Source organism: Canis lupus, chromosome 1, assembly GCF_048164855.1.
Source record: "Canis lupus baileyi chromosome 1, mCanLup2.hap1, whole genome shotgun sequence".
Lineage (NCBI taxonomy): Eukaryota > Metazoa > Chordata > Mammalia > Carnivora > Canidae > Canis > Canis lupus.
In genome coordinates this window covers 102,283,295-102,288,642 of record NC_132838.1, presented here as the reverse complement: position 1 = coordinate 102,288,642, position 5,348 = coordinate 102,283,295, and the positions used below count along the sequence as shown (strand labels likewise).

The following is a 5,348-nucleotide window of genomic DNA, read 5'->3' as shown; positions in this document are numbered from 1 at the left end:
GAGAGAGAGAGGCAGAGACACAGGAGGAGAGAGAAGCAGGCTCCATGCCGGGAGCCCAGCGCGGGACTGGATCCCAGGACTCCAGGATGGCGCCCTGGGCCAAAGGCAGGCGCCAAACCGCTGAGCCACCCAGGGATTCCCCCTGAATATGTATTTTGATATCTTTCATCAGTTCTGGGAGATTCTCAGCCATTTTTCCTTCAAATATTGCCATAGCTCCTGCACAAGGGCAGGGGGTGGGGGGGGGGGGAGGGAAGGCATTCTCTCTGAACCCAGTCAAGTTCACTGTAAAATTAACTATCACAACCCCATTCTGTCTCTTTTCTCTTGGGACTTTGATTGCATATTGGAACTTCTCAGTAAAAATTTCATACCTATTAGTCTCTCTTTTGGGTTTTTTCATCTTTTTTTTTTGGTCTCTCTGTACTGAATTATGGATAATTTCTGCTAATATCCCATCTAGCTCATAATTCTTCTGGCTGTGTCCCGTCAGCTTTTAAATAAATCTATTTTGTTTGTATCTCCAGTTCTGTGATTTTTTTTTATTGGTGTTCAATTTACCAACATACAGAATAACACTCAGTGCTCATCCTGTCAAGTGCCCCCCTCAGTGCTCATCACCCATTCACCCCTACCCCTCATCCCCCTCCCCTTCCACCACCCCTAGTTCGTTTCCCAGAGTTAGGACTCTTTATGTTCTGTCTCCCTTTCTGATATTTCCCACACATTTCTTCTCCCTTCCCTTATATTCCCTTTCATTATTATTTATATTCCCCAAATGAATGAGAACATACAATGTTTGTCCTTCTCTGATTGACTTACTTCACTCAGCATCATACCCTCCAGTTCCATCCACGTTGAAGCAAATGGTGGGTATTTGTCATTTCTAATGGCTGAGTAATATTCCATTGTATACATAAACCACATCTTCTTTATATTCTCTCTGATTCTTTTTCAAACCATCTGTCACTTTTTTTTTCACTTTCCTGAACTTTATTAAAGAAAAAAGCAATGATGGTAAATCTTGAGAACATAGTCAATTTTCTAGGATTCTTCCCTTGAAAGTGTGACATTTGATTTCCAAACACATGCCAGAGTATACATGATTCCCAATTGTACTAAGTAGGTGAGAAGCTGAAATCCTAAAACGTTCATCTTCCAACTTTACCCAGTCTGTGGTCTGTCTTTGGGTCAGCAATAATTGCCTGAACAGCTACTATGGATTCATTAATTTTTGTCTGTAGCTCTCTGAGCTCTTCTATATGCAGCATTCGCAGAATTTGAGCAGCTTCATCAAGAACGGCATCTCCTGTGTCAAAACCAAAAATGTGTTTATCTAATGCAACAGGCTAACCCTCTTTGGTTTGCTTTGGCAACTGCATCTTGTGTCAGGTGCTCCTGTACCAAAATGCGAATTGCGTTAAGCATTACCAGGTAATCATCCTGACGCTGAATCTGAAGAAGGTTAGCCAAAGCCATTATACCAGCCTTAAAATCAGGATTATTTACATTCAAATTGATCAACCGCTGGGCATTTTTAGCTGCATTGTCAGCATTCTTTGTATTATCAGGTACCAAGTCCTTGTATTTTTCAGCATTATCTCCATATTCAAGTCTAACAGCTAAACCAAGAAGCCAGTCAATTGCTTCTTGTTGATCTGAATCTTGAAAGGACAGTTAATATCTCTGAGATACTTTTCAAAGAACTTGGGTCAGTCACTGCTGTGGATGTTTCTTAAATTACCTCTGTATTCAATCTTGTAGTGTCTGATTTTCTGGTCTTCAAGCCAAACAATAAGGTTTCTAAATTCTGTTTCATCTTTGCGGTTGAAGCCAGTTCGGTTGTAGTAGTCGAGGGCCATCAGCTTGGGTCAGAACATGGTCCCCGCATCTTGCTCTGGTCCCCCCAGGCTTCGGCCAGGAGAGAAGAGGCGAGGAGGTGTGGACGGTGCAGGACATGGCGAAAAAGCCACCTGTCACTTTTTATAGATTCCTATTTCCTACAGATATTTCCAACTTACATTTCTTTAAATATGGCAAACATAGTTGTATAATCTGTAACTGACAGTTCCAGTGTCTGGAGTTTCCCCAAGTCTGCTTCTACTGTGTGTTGTTTCTCCTGCTTCTTGCATGTTTTATCTTCTTTCCTTGGGTGCCTGGTTATCTTCTACTTTTTATCAGATATTGTCCTCAAAAAATAATTTAGGGGTTTTCCTCAAGGCACAAGACAAGCATGTCTTCCACTAGAGAAGTTTTGCTTTGCTCTAATGGATGCCATGGTAGGCAAAATTCTAAGATGGATCTGAAAAACTCACACCTGTGTATAATCTGCCCCCCACTGAGCCTAGGTGAGAAGAGTGAATATGAGGAGATACCATTCCTTTAATTATATCATGTGACAAATGGGATTATGCAAATTTAACTAAGATCTTTAATCAGTTGGCTTTGAGTTAATCAAAAGGGAGATTACATTGGGTGGGCCTGGATTAAACAGGTGAAATCCTTAAACAAGATGGATTCTTCTGATGGCTGCAAAGAACAAAGAAACAAAAGAACATGTTGCGTATGTAGACTGGTGACTTCTGAGGGCCACAGTCCTACAAATGCAAAGAACCAGATTCTCCATGCAAGCTAAAAAAGCATGAAGACTCAGATTTAGATATGACTCATTCTCCTCATATGGTTTACATGCATGATATTGCAAAGTTCTGCTGAGCTTAGAAAATCCAAAATTGCAGCTAAATTTAAAGGCTCCAGAAAATAAGGCAACAAGAAGCCACCTGTGGTGCTTGATGGTCTGCAGAAATTAGGTTTAGATTAGGTATTTACAGATTTTTAAAGTTGTTGATAATTTGGAAGTGTGTATTATAACTTTTAAAAAACATTATTGAGAATTTACAAAGAATGAGAGACCTAATACTAGATAATGCCCTGAACTTCATCCTGTAATTCACTTTAAATCTACAAAACATTTATTTTTCAACAGAAAGTGGCCACATGTTAAAGACAAAATATAAAGGCAATTGCTGTTGCTGTTGAATACATTTACTCATGTGTATATGAGACCAGGAAAAGAATTTCATATTTCAGCATTTAGTTAGTGAGGATCCCTAGCTAAGCATCTTTCAAAAATTTCTGCATAGGGATCCCTGGGTGGCTTAGCAGTTTCGCGCCTGCCTTTGGCCCAGGGCGGGATCCTGGAGTTCCGGGATCGAGTCCCGTGTCGGGCTCCCGGCATGGAGCCTGCTTCTCCCTCTGCCTGTGTCTCTGCCTCTCTCTCTCTCTCTCTGTCTATCATAAATAAATAAAAATAAATCTTAAAAAAGTTCTACATAATGGTTAATTAATTTTCAACAAAGTAGGAAAGACTGAGAAAAAGACAGTCTCTTCAACAAATGGTGTTGGGAAAACTGGACAGCAACATGCATAAGAATAAAACTAGTCTACACTTTCTTACACCATAGGCAAAAAAAAAATTTAATTCAAAATTTAAAGACCTAAAATGTGGGACCTGAAATATAATGGAATATTACTCAGCCATAAGAAAGAATGAAATCTTTCCATTTACGAGCACATGGATAGAGCTAGAGTGTATTATGCTAAGAGAAGAAACTCAATCAGAGAAAGACAAATACTATCATATGTGGGATTTAAGAAACAAAGCAAATGAACCAAGGGGGAAGAGAGAGAGAGAGGCAAACCAAGAAATTCTTAACTATAAAGAACAAACTGATGATTACCAGAAGGTGATGGGGGATGAAGGAATGCACTTCTCACGATGAGCACCCAGGTATTGTATGGAAGTGTTAAGTCACTATATTGTACACCTGAAATTAATATTACAATGTATGTTAACTAACTGGAATTTAAAAAAAAACTTAAAGTTTTCTGTAAAAAAAAAAAAGCCCAATTCTATACCTATTTTTCCTTATTTTGTATTTTAACAAAGAGAATCTGTTTTTTAAATTTCACAAACTTCATCTTTGGCTGCAGTGTTTTGGCTATGCCTTGAAGGGTCTTTTGTATGTTTTCCATGTGAGAATAGACTCATCTTTAATGCTCTGTTACCAAATCTAAAATGGAAATATTTTTCTTAAAGGTTAGAAATAAAAACATACAGGGCACCTGTTGGCTCAGTCAGTTAAGTATCTATCTTTGGCTCAGGTCATGATCCCAGAGTCCTAGGAGGGAGCCCCACATCGGGCTCCCTGTTTAGCGAGGAGTCTGCTTCTCCCTCTGTCTCTCCCCCCGCCCCCGGCTTGTGTTCTCTCTCTCACTTTTTCTCTCTCAAACAAACAAACAAAAATCTTTGAAGAAAAGCATTAAAAACATACGTATAAACTATAAGGAATCTGAATGTAACTATATAAACAAGGCAAAATGTCTTACATTGCTAATTAATATGATAGAGCATATAGTGTGTGCCATTTTGCATCTAACATCCTTCCCATAATATAGTATGTTCTGATAATCAAGAGATAACTTCTGTTCAATTTAATATTTTGATAAAGGCAGTTAAATATGTTTTTAAAACTAAGAAAGCTAGTTTTCAAAAGAGAAACATCCCACTCATAACTTGGACATGAGACCCAGCTAGCAAGTAGCCATGCTTCATATGCATGTAATTTGCTACCCCATACACACTTTGTGGCAAGAAATGAACTGAAACCAGAGACCTTTGTCCCGAGATGATACGTGGTATCACTGAGTCTTGGCCAAGATTAACAGTGCTTCACTGATATAATAAGAACGTCCCACTTCCTCTTCTTTATATACTTTTTCTTCAGCCTTATTAAGGTACAATAATGGACATATAATATTCTATAGTTTAAGGTGTGCAACTGCAATGATCTGATACATATGCTTATACTAGAGGATTTGCTGCACTAGAGGATTTGCAAAATGGTTACAACAGTAAGGTTAGTTAACACCTCCACCATATCTCACAATTATCTTTTTGTGAGTGAAGTGAGAAACCTTAAATCTACTCTCTTAGTAACTTCTACGTATACAATAAAGTATTGTTAACTATGGTCAGCATGCTGTACATTAGATCCCCAGGGCTTATTCATTTTATAACTGAAAGCCATAGTCTTCTGCTTTGTCCAGTATACTTACAGTAAACTTGAATTTGAACTTTTATTTAAAAGAATCAGTCTTGGACTTCTGGGTGGCTCAGTGGTTGAGCATCTGCCTTTGGCTCAGGGCGTGATCCCGGGTTCTGGGGTGGAGTTCCACATCAGGCTCTGAATGGGGAATCTGCTTCTCCCTCTGCCTGTGTCTCTGCCTCTCTCTCTGTCTCTCTTGAATAAAATAAAATCTTTTAAAAAATTAACAATAAAAAATCA

At 38.8% G+C, this 5,348-nt stretch overlaps 1 pseudogene; it reads right to left on the bottom strand.

The window, feature by feature from the left end:
• Positions 1–933: 933 nt before the first annotated feature.
• On the bottom strand, positions 934–1,880 carry LOC140642609 (RNA transcription, translation and transport factor protein pseudogene; annotated as a pseudogene).
• Between the last annotated feature and the right edge of the window lie 3,468 nt (positions 1,881–5,348).